General features: G+C 46.8%; 1 pseudogene; it reads left to right on the top strand.

The window, feature by feature from the left end:
* Positions 1 to 7,433: 7,433 nt before the first annotated feature.
* LOC126295576 (5S ribosomal RNA) lies at positions 7,434 to 7,551 on the top strand (annotated as a pseudogene).
* Positions 7,552 to 15,773: the final 8,222 nt, after the last annotated feature.

The raw sequence follows: 15,773 nt of genomic DNA, 5'->3' as shown, positions 1-15,773 counted from the left end.
CATGACCACATTTGGAGTGCCCCATTCTTCTCTCTCACGATGTCTAATGACTATTAAGTTCGCTGATAAGGAGTACCAGGCAGTAGGTGGCAGCACAATGCGCCTAATATGAAAAAAATATGTTTTTAGGGATGTCCGGATACTTTTGATCACATAGCGTATTGCCATCCTGATCCATTCCTTGGAAACTATCTGCATCCAGGCTACGGAATTAGCACGGTATGCATAGGCTTCTGTTAGGACCACAGCACAGAAGGCAGTGTTTGAAGTGATGTCATAACCAGGAACCATGAAATGTTCATCAATGGCGTCATATTGTGTATAGCAATGAACCGTATCTGTGCAGTTTCTCGGATAGCTGTAGTCAGCGAGTATGGCGGGACATGGAGAGATGTCCCATCCTCCCAATGTTTTGGAGCTGCACAGTGCTGTTACCCCTTGGGTCGTGGTGTGGGGAGCCACCAGATACGACTTCAGGTCTTGACCAATAGTGACTGAGGCGACTGACAGCATAAAGGAACTTCAAAATCGTCCTGCATCCTTATACGCTACCTCACACGCGACCCTATCGTGGTGCTAATTTTCAACAGGGCAGTGCTCGACGGCACTTGTCACGTGATTTCCATGAACTGTCTGTGTGATTGATGTTGAGGTACACCTGTGGCTAGCAAGACACCCTGACAGAACGTGAGTGGGATTGGCTATGATTTCCACTCTGTCCCAGTGCAAGTATCCAGGGTTCAAATGGTTCAAATGGTTCTGAGCACTATGGGACCTAACTAGCCTAAGGACATCACACACAGCCATGCCCGATGCAGGATTCGAACCTGCGACCATAGCGGTCATGAGGTTCCAGACTGTAGGGCCTAGAACAGCACGGCCACTCCTGCCGGCCAAGTATCCAGGGTATCAAAGGCCAGTGACAACTGTCTCTGTTGGTCCATCATGTCCAGGGGACGTCGGCTGCGTAAGTAATAATTCACCACCAGCCGTGTGCTTTAAGATATTAATTTATTTTATTGTGGAGGAAACAGTTTCGGCATTTAATTATGTCATCTTCAGGCCCACCATTCGCATCTGTCCAAATAAACGAACTTGTATAGCGCCATAAACCACTGGATATCGTGAATTCAATCTAAAAACAAGCACCACACACGGATTCCACGTTCGTTTTAAACTTTTACTTTAGGCTTGACTGCTTCGTGTTTTTAGATTGAATTCACGATATCTAGTGATTTGTGGCGCTATGCGACAGGTTCGTTTATTTGGATTGATGGTTATGGGGCCTGAAGATGGCATAATGAAATGCAGAAACTACTTGCCTTCACAAAAAAATTAACTAATATCTTAAAATACATCGCTGTTGGTTTTGGGCCAGCTTGGCTCAGGAGAGGATACAACGGCTTTGTCAAACCCTTTTCAGGCAAATCAGTGCGTTCATTCAGGCCGAAGAGGGGCAAAGTGAGTGTTCATCGGAGGTGAGGGTATCATCTGGAGTGCCCCAGGGAAGTGTGGTAGGTCCGCTGTTGTTTTCTGTCTACATAAATGATCTTTTGGATGGGGTGGATAGCAATGTGCGGCTGTTTGCTGATGATGCTGTGGTGTACGGGAAGGTGTCGTCGTTGAGTGACTGTAGGAGGATACAGGATGACTTGGACAGGATTTGTGATTGGTGTAAAGAATGGCAGCTAACTCTATAGATAAATGTAAATTAATGCAGGTGAATAGGAAAAAGAATCCTGTAATGTTTGACTACTCCATTAGTAGTGTAGCTCTTGACACAGTCACGTCGATTAAATATTTGGACGTAACATTGCAGAGCGATATGAAGTGGGACAAGCGTGTAATGGCAGTTGTGGGGAAGGCGGAGAGTCGTCTCCGGTTCATTGGTAGAATTTTGGGAGATGTGGTTCATCTGTAAAGGAGAGCGCTGATAAAACACTAAAAGGTCCTATTCTTGAGTACTGCTCGAGAGTTTGAGATCCCTATCGGGTGAGATTGAGGGGGAACATAGAAGAAATTCGAGGCGGGCTGCCAGATTTGTTACTGGTAGGTTTGATCATCACGCGAGTGTTACGGAAATGCTTGAGGAACTCGGGTGGGAGTCTCTGGAGGAAAGGAGGCGTTCTTTTCGTGAATCGCTACTGAGGAAATTTAGAGAACCAGCATTTGTGGCTAACTGCAGTACAATTTTACTGCCGTCAACTTACCTTTCGCGGAAAGACCACAAAGTTAATATAAGAGAGATTAAGGCTCGTACAGTGGCATATAGACAGTCATTTTTCCCTCGTTCTGTTTGGGAGTGGAACAGGGAGATATGCTAGTTGTGGTACGACGTACCCTCCGCCAAGCACCGTATAGTGGATTGCCGAGTACGTATGTAGATGTAGATGAAAGTTATTCTGATAATTGGACTCATTTGCCAAGATGATTATGAATCTGACTTAATTTTGTAATACATCACATACTTTATAAAGTAGCGGTGATTCGTTTCGTTCCCTCGTCTCCTTCAGTGTGCTCAATTTATTTATTTATTTTTGCCTGATTGTGATGCACCAGTTCCTTTCTGTACCTCAGATGTCCTACGTAAGCCATTCTCCACATGTGATATGTTACTTTACTTTCTGATCCACCCTCCTACGTCTCCAGCATGGGGCTGACAAACTGCTCACCATGAAGGCATGACACGCACTCACCTGGTCCGTGATGGCCTGCCCGAACATGCAGAACATGCCCGTCTCGAACATGTAGGCGACGAACGTGAAGAGCATCTTGGTCACCAGGCCCCAGTCGATGCCACTGCGGAAGAGCTGACACACACAAGGCAACATTACAGGGGAGTTGGCTGCACGTGAGGAGCATCCAAAAAACGAGAATCATCCTCTTATGTTTACATATGGGACAATAGCATTGAATCTGAGATCATTAGTCACATAAACCAAAATTGGCGCGTTTTTCCCATAACACCATCAAAACCTGTGGTTCAAAGAAGTCAGATAGACGCAGTATTTCTTGAGTCCTCAAAAGCATTTAACTCGATATGACATCAAAGCTTATTATCAAAGCATGATCCTATAGGGTACCAAGTGCAGGTTGTTACAGGATTGATGATTTCATGGTAGACAGGACACAGCACGTTGGCAAGTATGTTGGATTATTTGCTGTTCATGTTGTGTATTAATGGCCTTCATAGTAACCTCATACTCCTCACAGAAGATGCACTTACCTGTCATGAAGTACTGTCTCAAATAAACTACACAAATTTTCAGTTGGGTCTTGATAAGATTCCCAAGTAGTACAAACACTGCAAACATGTTATACAAGGCGGCGATGAAAAGTAATGCCTCCGAATTTTTTTCTTGAGAACACTCTTAAAGCTTTTGAAATGAAATGCACTTCATTAACATCCCGCGTCGTTGTTCTTCATGTCGACATACACTGAAGCGCCATAGAAACTGGCAAAGGCACGCGTATTCAAATACAGAGATATGTAAACAGGCAGAATACGGCGCTGTAGTCGGCAACGGCAAAACAAGACAACAAGTGTCTGGCGCAGTTGTCAGATCGGTTACTGCTGCTACAATGGCAGGTTACCAAGATTTAACTGAGTTTGAACGTGGTGTTGTAGTCGGCGCGTAGGCGATGGGACAAAGCATCTCTAAGGTAGTGATGAAGTCGGGATTTTCCCGTACGACCATTTCACGAGTGTACAGTGAATATCAAGAATCTGTAAAACATCAAATCTCTGACATCGGTGCAGCTGGAAAAAGATCCTGCAAGATGGGGATCAATGACGACTGAAGAGAATCGTTCAACGTAACAGAAGTGCAACGCTTCCACAAATTGCTGCAGATTTCAGTGCTGGGCCATCAAAAGTGTCAGCGTGCGAACCATTCTACATCTACAGGGTGTTTCAAAAATTACCGGTATATTTGAAACGGCAATACAAACTAAACAAGCAGCGATAGAAATACACCGTTTGTAGTCCGCAACGGCAAAACAAGACAACAAGTGTCTGGCGCAGTTGTCAGATCGGTTACTGCTGCTACAATGGCAGGTTACCAAGATTTAACTGAGTTTGAACGTGGTGTTGTAGTCGGCGCGTAGGCGATGGGACAAAGCATCTCTAAGGTAGTGATGAAGTCGGGATTTTCCCGTACGACCATTTCACGAGTGTACAGTGAATATCAAGAATCTGTAAAACATCAAATCTCTGACATCGGTGCAGCTGGAAAAAGATCCTGCAAGATGGGGATCAATGACGACTGAAGAGAATCGTTCAACGTAACAGAAGTGCAACGCTTCCACAAATTGCTGCAGATTTCAGTGCTGGGCCATCAAAAGTGTCAGCGTGCGAACCATTCTACATCTACAGGGTGTTCCAAAAATTACCGGTATATTTGAAACGGCAATACAAACTAAACAAGCAGCGATAGAAATACACCGTTTGTTGCAATATGCTTGGGACAACAGTACATTTTCAGGCAGACAAACTTTCGAAATTACAGTAGTTACAATCGTCAACAACAGATGGCGCTGCGGTCTGGGAAACTCTATAGTACGATATTTTCCACATATCCAACATGCGTAGCAATAATATGGCGTAGTCTCTGAATGAAATTATCCGAAACCTTTGGCAACGTATCTGGAGGAATGGCTTCACATGCAGATGAGATGTACTGCTTCAGCTTTTCAATTGTTTCTGGATTCTGGCGGTACACCTGGTCTTTCAAGTGTCTCCACAGAAAGAAGACACAGGGGTTCATGTCTGGCTCCACTATGTTTCGGATAGCCCAAAGCAATCACACGATCATCGAAATATTCATTCAGGAAATTAAAGACGTCGGCCGTGCGATGTGGCCAGGCACCATCTTGCATAAACCACGAGGTGTTCGCAGTGTCGTCTAAGGCAGTTTGTACCGCCACAAATTCACGAAGAATGTCCAGATAGCGTGATGCACTAATCGTTTCGGATCTGAAAAATGGGCCAATGATTCCTTTGGAAGAAATGGCGGCCCAGACCAGTACTTTTTGAGGATGCAGGGACGATGGGACTGCAGCATGGGGCTTTTCGGTTCCCCATATGCGCCAGTTCTGTTTATTGACGAAGCCGTCCAGGTGAAAATAAGCTTCGTCAGTAAACCAAATGCTGCCCACATGCATATCGCCGTCATCAATCCTGTGCACTATATCGTTAGCGAATGTCTCTCGTGCAGCAATGGTAGCGGCGCTGAGGGTTTGCCGCAATTGAATTTTGTATGGATAGAGGTGTAAACTCTGGCGCATGAGACGATACGTGGACGTTGGCGTCATTTGGACCGCAGCTGCAACACGGAGAACGGAAACCCGAGGCCGCTGTCGGATGACCTGCTGCGCTAGCTGCTGCGATGCGTTCTGTGGTTGCCGTACACGGTCGCCCTACCTTTCCAGCACGTTCATCCGTCATGTTCCCACTCCGTTGGAATTTTTCAAACAGATCCTTCATTGTATCGCTTTTCGGTCCTTTGGTTACATTAAACCTCGGTTGAAAACTTCGTATTGTTGCAACAACACTGTGTTGTAGGCGGTGGAATTCATACACCAGAAAAATCCTCTGTTCTAAGGAATAAACCATGTTGTCCACAGCACACTTGCACGTTGTGAACAGCACACGCTTACAGCAGAAGGACGACGTACAGAATGGCGCACCCACAGACTGCGTTGTCTTCTATATCTTTCACATCACTTGCAGCGCCATCTGTTGTTGAAAATTGTAGCTACTGTAATTTCGAAAGTTTGTCCGCCTGAAAATGTACTGCTGTCCCAACCATGTTGCAACAAACGGTATATTTCTATCGCTGCTCGTTTAGTTTTTATTGCCGTTTCAAATATACCGGTCATTTTTGAAACACCCTGTACATCTATTTAGAACTACATGGATACTCTGCACATTTAAGTGCCTGGCAGAGGGTTCATCGAACCAACTTCACAATTCTCTATTATTCTAATCTCGTATAGCGTGGAGAAAGAATGAACACCTATAACATAATAGATATTGGCTTTCGGAGGCAAAGACCACTCGTGTACCCTTGATGACTGCACAACACAAAGCTTTACTCCTCGCCTGGACCCGTCAACACCGACATTGGGCTCTTGATGAATGGAAACATGTTGCCTGGTCGGATGAGTCTCATTTGACATTCTATCAGGTGGATGGACATGCATGAGTATGGAGACAGCCTCATGAATCCGTGGAACCTTCGAGGCCGAGCGGTTCTAGGCGCCTCAGTGCGGAACCGTGCTGCTGCTACGGTCGCAGCTTCGAATCCTGCCTTGAGCATGGGTGGTGCGATGTCCTTAGGTTGGTTAAGTTTAAGTAGTTCTAAGTCTAGGGGACTGATGACCTCAGATGTTAAGTCCAGCCAGAGCCATTTGAACCATTATTTGAAATGCGGACCCTGCATCTCGGCAGAGGACTGTTCAAGCTGGTGGAGGGTGTGCAGTGGTGTGCAGCATGTGCAATTTGACTGATACGTGACCCCTGATACGTCTTGATATGACTCTGTCAGGTGACATGTACGTAAGCGTCCTGTCTGATCACCGACATCCATTCATATGCGACGGATTTGGGCAATTCCAGCAGGACAATTCGACACTCCACACATCCAGAATTGCTACAGTGCTGCAGTTCTCAGCTTAAACTCCCTAGACACAAAACATTATTGAGCATATCTGGGATACCTTGCAACGTGCTGTTCGGAAGACATCTCCACCCCACCCCCACCCCCCCGCCCCTCCCGTACTCTTACAGATTAATGGACAGCCCTGCTGGATTCATTCATTCATTCAATTCCATCCAGCAGACACGAGTCCAATCCATGTCACCTCGTGTTGCGGCATTCCTGTGCGCTCGCGGGGGCCCTACACGGTATTAGGCAGGTGTATCAGTTTCTTTGGCTCTTCAGTGTATTTATTTCTCATCATAGTCACCTTGGCGACGAACATATTTCTCCCAACAAGAGACCAGTTTATTGACACTGTCATTGTATAGAATGTTTGACTTTTATTGAAGGAACCACAATCTCACCTCTGTTTGCACCGCTTTATCACTATCAAAGTGAAGTCCTTGGAGGGACTCCTTGAATTTTAGCACCAGATGAAAATCGGATGTGGCCAAGTCGGGAGGGTGATTGATGACAGCGAACCCAAGCTCTCACATTGTAACATATGTGTCAGCACTCGTGCAGGGTCTCTCCGCTGAAGGAGAGAGTGCTCATCCTTTCCGCCCTTTAGAAGACACCCAGTGCTATGGCAATGTGGGAAATACCTCTGATTCATTTCTGCCCCAGAATGACCCTCAACACAGAACCGCCCCTCAGATACACTACTGAATTCTGTGCACAGTGGAGTACCTGAATGATTATCTATATTGTCTGGTCCTAATAGTCAACCCTGCCAATGGCCTTGCCACAGTGGTATCACCAGTTCCCATCAGATCACTGGAGTTAAGCACTGTTGGGTTGGGCTAGCACTTGGATGGGTGACCATTCAGTCTGCCGAGTGCTTTTGGCAAGCGGGGTGCACTCAGCACTTGTGAGGCGAACTAAGGAGCTACTTGACATCTTGGGTTGTCGGGTGTTCTGCCGGATATCAGCGTCGTACTTGCACGATATTTCGGTCACGTAGCTCGTAACCTTCATCAGGTGCGACGTGAGACTGCTCCTCGAGTGGACCTGGAATTGTTAAAGGAGCAATGGGGCCAGCTGCAACACTACACAAACAGAAGAACCAGAGACATGGAGATGGAAAACGAGCTCCTATCAGACTGCCAGGCGCACCAGACCGAAGATGGAACACCCAGAAGTGGGACTGGTGGGCGCGGACCGCAGAGGGAACATCCAGAGCCGCAGCGGACAAAAAACGGAGCGGCAACGCTCCAACAGGTCGTGGTGAGCGGGCGCGGTCCATAGGCGGAACGCTTGGTACCCCAGACCGTAGATAAAACCCCCAGGAGCGGGTTTGGTGGGCGCGGACCGCAGAGGGAACACGTAGAACCGCAGCGGGCGGAAAACGGAGCAGCAGCGCAACAGCAGGTCGCAGGGAATGGGCGCGGTCCACAGAGGAAGCGCCTGCAGCTGTTGGTGGAGGGGGAAGGCCATAGGCATAAATACTGGACCAGATCCACTCGAGGAGCAGTCTCAGGTCGCACCTGATGAAGGTTACGAGCTACTTGTCCGAAATATCGTGCAAGTACGACACTGATATCCGCAAGAACACCCGACAACCCAAGATGTCATTAGATCGCCGGGATTACCTGAAGAGTAACAAGGAGCTACTTGATTGAGAAGTAGCGGTTCCAGTCTTGTTGAATGACGTACAGCCAGAAGAGTGCTGTCCTCACCACATGCCCCTCCATATCCGCTTCCAGTGACACCTATAAGCCGGCCGGGGTGGCCGTGCGGTTCTAGGCGCTGCATTCCAGAACAGCTGGATTCCTACAGTCGCAGGTTCGAATCCTGCCTCAGGCATGGATGTGTGTGATGTCCTTAGGTTTAAGTAGTTCTAAGTTCTAGGGGACTAATGACCTAAGATGTCAAGTCCCATAGTGCTCAGACCCATTTGAACCATTTTTTTGACACCTATAGGCAGAGGATGACACGGCGACCGGTCGTTACCGTTGGGCCTTCATGGTCTGCTCAGGTGGAGTTAAGTTTAGTTTGTTTTTTTAAAGTTAATTGGCAACTTGTAATAATACACGAAAGGTTCTTCACTGAAACGATTGGTTTACTGAACAGAAATGTGTATGGAATACGATATTCAAGATAATAATAGAGGGGAACAAATCCAACGAAACACATATAAATTACAAGTATGTCAGTAGTAACTATCAGCTGGCAAAGTTGCATGAAGGGATGGGATTTTCTACATTATGCCTCGCTCTTTGTGGATCACCAGCAACGCTGTCTGACTGACTATCTTATATGGTAACAATTATCAAACTACAGAGTCCGCCAGAAAATTTGTGCACTCTTTGCCAGGCTCTATCGAGATACCGATATTGTCGTTCGATTTGAGTTACGAGTGTGGTGTACGAGGTTCATTCAAGTTCTAAGGCCTCCGATTTTTTTTTCTAATTAACTACTCACCCGAAATCGATGAAACTAGCGTTACTTTTCGACGTAATCGCCCTGCAGACGTACACATTTTTCACAACGCTGACGCCATGATTCCATGGCAGCGGCGAAGGCGTCTTTAGGAGTCTGTTTTGACCACTGGAAAATCGCTGAGGCAATAGCAGCACGGCTGGTGAATGTGCGGCCACAGAGAGTGTCTTTCATGTTGCAAAAAGCTAAAAGTCACTAGAAGCCAGGTCAGGTGAGTAGGGAGCATGAGGAATCACTTCAAAGTTGTTATCACGAAGAAACTGTTGCGTAACGTTAGCTCGATGTGTGGGTGCGTTGTCTCGGTGAAACAGCACACGCGCAGCCCTTCCCGGATGTTTTAGTTGCAATGCACGAAGGAATTTGTTCTCCAAAACATTTTCGTAGGATGCACCTGTTACCGTAGTGCCCTTTGGAGCGCTATGGGTAAGGTTTACGCCCTCGCTGTCCCACAACATGGACACCATCATTTTTTCAGCACTGGCGGCTACCCGAAATTTTTTTGGTGGTGGTGAATCTGTGTGCTTCCATTGAGCTGACTGGCGCATTGTTTCTGGATTGAAAAATGGCATCCACGTCTCATCCATTGTCACAAGCGACGAAAAGAAAGTCCCATTCGTGCTGTCGTTGCGCGTCAACATTGCTCGGCAACATGCCACACGGGCAGCCGTGTGGTCGTCCGTTAGCATTCGTGGCACCCACCTGGAGGACACTTTTCGCATTTTCAGGTCGTCGTGCAGGATTGTGTGCACAGAACCCACAGAAATGCCAACTCTGGAGGCGATCTGTTCGACAGTCATTCGGCGATCCCCCAAAACAATTCTTTCCACTTCCTCAAACTTGTCGTCAGACCGGCTTGTGCGAGCCCGAGGTTGTTTCGGTTTGTTGTCACACGATGATCTGCCTTCATTAAACTGTCGCACCCATGAACGCACTTTCGACACATCCATAACTCCATCACCACATGTCTCCTTCAACTGTCGATGAATTTCAGTCGGTTTCACACCACGCAAATTCAGAAAACGATTGATTGCACGCTATTCGAGTAAGGAAAACGTCGCCATTTTAAGTGTTTAAAACAGTTCTCATTCTCGCCGCTGGCGGTAAAATTCCATCTGCCGTACGGTGCTGCCATCTCTGGGACGTATTGACAATGAACGCGGCCTCATTTGAAAACAATGCGCATGTTTCTATCTCTTTCCAGTCTGGGGGAAAAATCGGAGGCCTTAGAACTTGAATCCACCTTGTAGTATGTTCTTTGGCTCAATGCATGTTAGTACTTTCACCTTCGTATTGAGAAAACAAGATGGCTGGAGCACGCTTGATGTTGGAGCAACGAAAATGGATTGTGAAGTGGATTTTCAAGTTTGATAATACCATTGAAGTGCTACGTCAGTGCAAGCGGGAATTTGAAACAGAACTGCCTACCCGCCTAGCAATTAAACGCATCAATGACAAGTTTGAATTGCATGGGACGATTTGTGATGTTCCCAAAGGAAGATCAGGAAGACAGCGCACAGCTACAATTCCTGCTTCGTCGGCTGTCGTGTCGGAAACGTTTGTTAACTCTCCACAGAAGTCCGCTACGCAATGTGCACGTGATGGTGGGGTTAGCTGTACAAGTGTACGAAGAATTCTGAAAGCTGCAAAGTGGAAATTTTACATACCTCGGTTACTGCAGGCTATTAATGATGTACGATCCTGAGCGCCAGATGCAATTTTGCGAATGGTATCAGCAAGTGGTAGCTGATGACGAACAGCCTGTGACGAAGGTAATGTGAAGTGACGAGGCACAGTTTGAACTTAATGGAACAGTGAATCGGCATGACAGTGTGTACTGTGCACTGGAAAATCCGCACCTTTATGTGGATAACCCACCAGCGATTGGTGTGTGGTGTGGACTATCACCTAGGGGCTTAGCAGGACGCTTTCTCTTTGATGCTACTGTCACTGGAGAAGTGTACCTGGAAATGTTACACACATCAATTTTGCCAGGTAAACGTGTGCCTTATGTAGGGTGACCGGATGCAGTTGTTTAAAAAGGAGGACAAGCAGCTTCAAAAAGGAGGGCAAAGAAAGAAAAAAGAGGACACATCAGACGGGTCAACTATAGATGGGGATACCACCCGTCAGCTTTGGACAAGTCACGTGAGTGCCGGCAATTACCGGTAAAACTGGTATTTAATTGTTACTGGTGGTCAGGTGGTGGTTCCAAGAGCAATATATATTTTTTTATTTTAAATTAAAAACATTGATTGTGGTGACAGTGTGGGATCAATTGTTTTTATACACTCCTGGAAATGGAAAAAAGAACACATTGACACCGGTGTGTCAGACCCACCATACTTGCTCCGGACACTGCGAGGGGGCTGTACAAGCAATGATCACACACACAGCACAGCGGACACACCAGGAACCGCGGTGTTGGCCGTCGAATGGCGCTAGCTGTGCAGCATTTGTGCACCGCCGCCGTCAGTGTCAGCCAGTTTGCCGTGGCATACGGAGCTCCATCGCAGTCTTTAACACTGGTAGCATGCCGCGACAGCGTGGATGTGAACCGTATGTGCAGTTGATGGACTTTGGGCGAGGGCGTATAGTGGGCATGCGAGAGGCCGGGTGGACGTACCGCCGAATTGCTCAACACGTGGGGCGTGAGGTCTCCACAGTACATCGATGTTGTCGCCAGTGGTCGGCGGAAGGTGCACGTGCCCGTCGACCTGGGACCGGACCGCAGCGACGCACGGATGCACGCCAAGACCGTAGGATACTACGCAGTGCCGTAGGGGACCGCACCGCCACTTCCCAGCAAATTAGGGACACTGTTGTTCCTGGGGTATCGGCGAGGACCATTCGCAACCGTCTCCATGAAGCTGGGCTACGGTCCCGCACACCGTTAGGCCGTCTTCCGCTCACGCCCCAACATCGTGCAGCCCGCCTCCAGTGGTGTCGCGACAGGCGTGAATGGAGGGACGAATGGAGACGTGTCGTCTTCAGCGATGAGAGTCGCTTCTGCCTTGGTGCCAATGATGGTCGTATGCGTGTTTGGCGCCGTGCAGGTGAGCGCCGCAATCAGGACTGCATACGACCGAGGCACACAGGGCCAACACCCGGCATCATGGTGTGGGGAGCGATCTCCTACACTGGCCGTACACCTCTGGTGATCGTCGAGGGGACACTGAATAGTGCACGGTACATCCAAACCGTCATCGAACCCATCGTTCTACCATTCCTAGACCGGCAAGGGAACTTGCTGTTCCAACAGGACAATGCACGTCCGCATGTATCCCGTGCCACCCGACGTGCTCTAGAAGGTGTAAGTCAACTACCCTGGCCAGCAAGATCTCCGGATCTGTCCCCCATTGAGCATGTTTGGGACTGGATGAAGCGTCGTCTCACGCGGTCTGCACGTCCAGCACGAACGCTGGTCCAACTGAGGCGCCAGGTGGAAATGGCAGGGCAACCCGTTCCACAGGACTACATCCAGGATCTCTACGATCGTCTCCATGGGAGAATAGCAGCCTGCATTGCCGCGAAAGGTGGATATACACTGTACTAGTGCCGACATTGTGCATGCTCTGTTGCCTGTGTCTATGTGCCTGTGCTTCTGTCAGTGTGATCATGTGATGTATCTGACCCCAGGAATGTGTCAATAAAGTTTCCCCTTCCTGGGACAATGAATTCACGGTGTTCTTATTTCAATTTCCAGGAGTGTATTTATGCGTAGTTTTAAGATTTAACAAAGACGGCTGCCGAAACACCACTCCTGGTTGGCTGCTTTCTTGTAACTTGTCCGAAGTTGACAGGTTTTATCCACATCTTCAGTATTCCCAATCAAACATACGTTCAATTTCAATAAATGAGTTTATTATTTATGGACCTAACATACATACATTCCTTAACAATTATTGATACTTCTCGGAGGAACCAATTTTTTGTAGAAGGTTAGCCTTATTTAACAGATAATTGTAAGATGACACATAAAAATTCTTCTAAATTATGTTCGGCCATCAAAAGACCTTTCACTGATTCAAGGTTTAATCTGTTCCTCTCATCAGTCCACTGTGTGGTAATTAGAGAAAATATTCTTTCGGCATTAGCATTATGCCCTGAAATACTGAAAAAGTATTCAGCAACTCTGAGTGACAGTCAACTGACTTATTGTCACAAAAAAACTTTGCCCATTTTTTACTATAAGATAAAGTCTTAAATGCTGGATCATCATTATTGCTTTTTAGAAATTGCCTGAAATTGCAAAACTCATCAAAACATTTTGCATCTTCAATTTCAATGGCTTTACAACAACAAAAATGTTCAGATGTGTGTGAAATCTTATGGGACTTAACTGCTAAGGTCATCAGTCCCTAAGCTTACACACTACTTAACCTAAATTATCCTAAGGACAAACACACACACCCATGCCCGAGGGAGGACTCGAACCTCCGCCGGGACCAGCCGCACAGAAAGGCTTCACATTTATGCTGCTTTTCTCCTGTTATGTCAACACCACGGAATTGTTTACAAAACGAAAAACGTGAGACCATTCACCTCCCTTCATTCGACGCAGCGCTACCAACATCTACAATTCAAGCAGCAGCTTACGACATGTAAACTGCGCTTCAACCTTCCGAATGCAAATAAATTGAGTGAATATGAAACAATGAAATAAAACCATGACAGTCAATCTGTCGAGTTATTTCTTACCTTTATTGGCCACTGAGACGTACGTTTCAGTCCTCACATATCTCACATTCCGCTTCAAATTCATTTCTCCCTTTCTTGAGAGCCAGGTATTTGTAGGAGAGGACGTCAGAAAATGTACACTTTCGTTTAGTCATAGACCAAATATTTTACGTAACTCACTCGGTTAAAAATTTCACTCACAAATCACACGTGCACTACAGGAAGCCTAACCAATACAAAGCGAAGATACGAAGCAAAAGTTTTAAATAATCGATATTTACATTCGCTTATAGGTTGATCGACGATAACATCGACGATTCTGGTGCCACCTAGCAACACCGCCTTTGTGCGAGTTTAACACGAAGGCTGTGCCAACAGTCAAAGTATTTAAGAAAATAGCAATAGAACGGGACGAATTGTAAATTTAACTGCATTACGCTCAACTGCGAAAAAGCCGGACAGTGTAAAAATCCGACCGGACCCCGGACAAAGAGCTAAAAAAGGAGGACATGTCCGGATTAATCCGGGTGTCTGGTCACCCTAGGCTTACGGAGCTGATGAAGAGGTCTTCTACCAACAGGACGGGGCGCCACCACACTACCACGTAGCCGTATCAGGTTTCCTGGATGACAATTTTCCGGTGCTTTGGATTGGACAAAGAGGGCCCATAGAGTTCCCTCCACAGCCGCCAGATCTAACACGTACGAACTTTTACTTCAGGGGAACTGTGAAGGATAACGCCTACAGACGTAAGCCACGCACGCAGGATGAACTTCGCCAGGAGACTAGAGCGACATGTGCAGCGATCTCCGCTGTAACACTGACTGACTTATCCAGAATGAGATTTTCACTCTGCAGCGGAGTGTGCGCTGATATGAAACTTCCTGGCAGATTAAAACTGTGTGCCCGACCGAGACTCGAACTCGGGACCTTAGCCTTTCGCGGGCAAATGCTTTACCATCTGAGCTACCCAAGCACGACTCATGCCCCGTCCTCACAGCTTTACTTCTGCCAGTACCTCGTCTCCTACCTTCCAAACTTTACAGAAGCTCTCCTGCGAACCTTGCAGAACTAGCACTCCTGAAAGAAAGGCTACTGCGGAGACATGGCTTAGCCACAGCCTGGGGGATGTTTCCAGAAGGTTCGCACGAGAGCTCCTGTAAAGTTTGGAAGGTAGGAGCGAGGTACTGGCAGAAGTACAGCTGTGAGGAAGGCGCGTGAGTCGTGCTCGGTAGCTCAGTTGGTAGAGCACTTGCCCGCGAAAGGCAAAGGTCCCGAGTTCGAGTCTCAGTCCGGCGCACACTTTTAATCTGCCAGGAAGTTTCATATCAGCGCACACTCCGCTGCAGAGTGAAAATCTCACTCTGGACAATGTGCGTTCACCACGAGGTCGCCAAACACACATGCTATGCCAAAACATATTTATATCTCTCAAAGTGATTACCTATTAAATATTGCCCATAATTAAATTCTTTATTCTGTAAATAATAAAATTTAGAAATGAATGACATGATAAAAAAACTCATGTTGATATGACGTCATAGTTCACTACGGGTTTCAACTCCCATACACTCACGTGACGGAAAGTAGATCCGACTATATAGGGTATATTCCAGTAATGTTACAACGTTAAACACTAATCTTCCTTTCTTCCTTCGATTTTAGTTTCCGCAACCGTGGAAACTAACGATACGAAAAGTAGACATCATCAAAAGTCATTGTCTCTCAAAATATGGGACGCAACTTGTGCATTATGCTGCCTGTTATATCCAAGTATGGCATCATAATGACCTCTGTTTGTCAAACGCAAGTGCACCAAGTCAAATTTGTTTCTCAAATCCGTCGTCAATTAATGTTCCGTCCATACATCAAACAAGATGAATGTTTGAAAAAGACGTATACAAAGCAGCTCTGCCAAAGAATTTGGCAAACATGTGAAGTTTGACAAATTGA

The sequence above is a fragment of the Schistocerca gregaria genome, chromosome 11 (assembly GCF_023897955.1).
Source record: "Schistocerca gregaria isolate iqSchGreg1 chromosome 11, iqSchGreg1.2, whole genome shotgun sequence".
Classification (NCBI taxonomy): Eukaryota; Metazoa; Arthropoda; class Insecta; order Orthoptera; family Acrididae; genus Schistocerca; species Schistocerca gregaria.
Note: the sequence above shows the minus strand (reverse complement) of the source record. Positions and strands in the feature narration are given on the sequence as shown.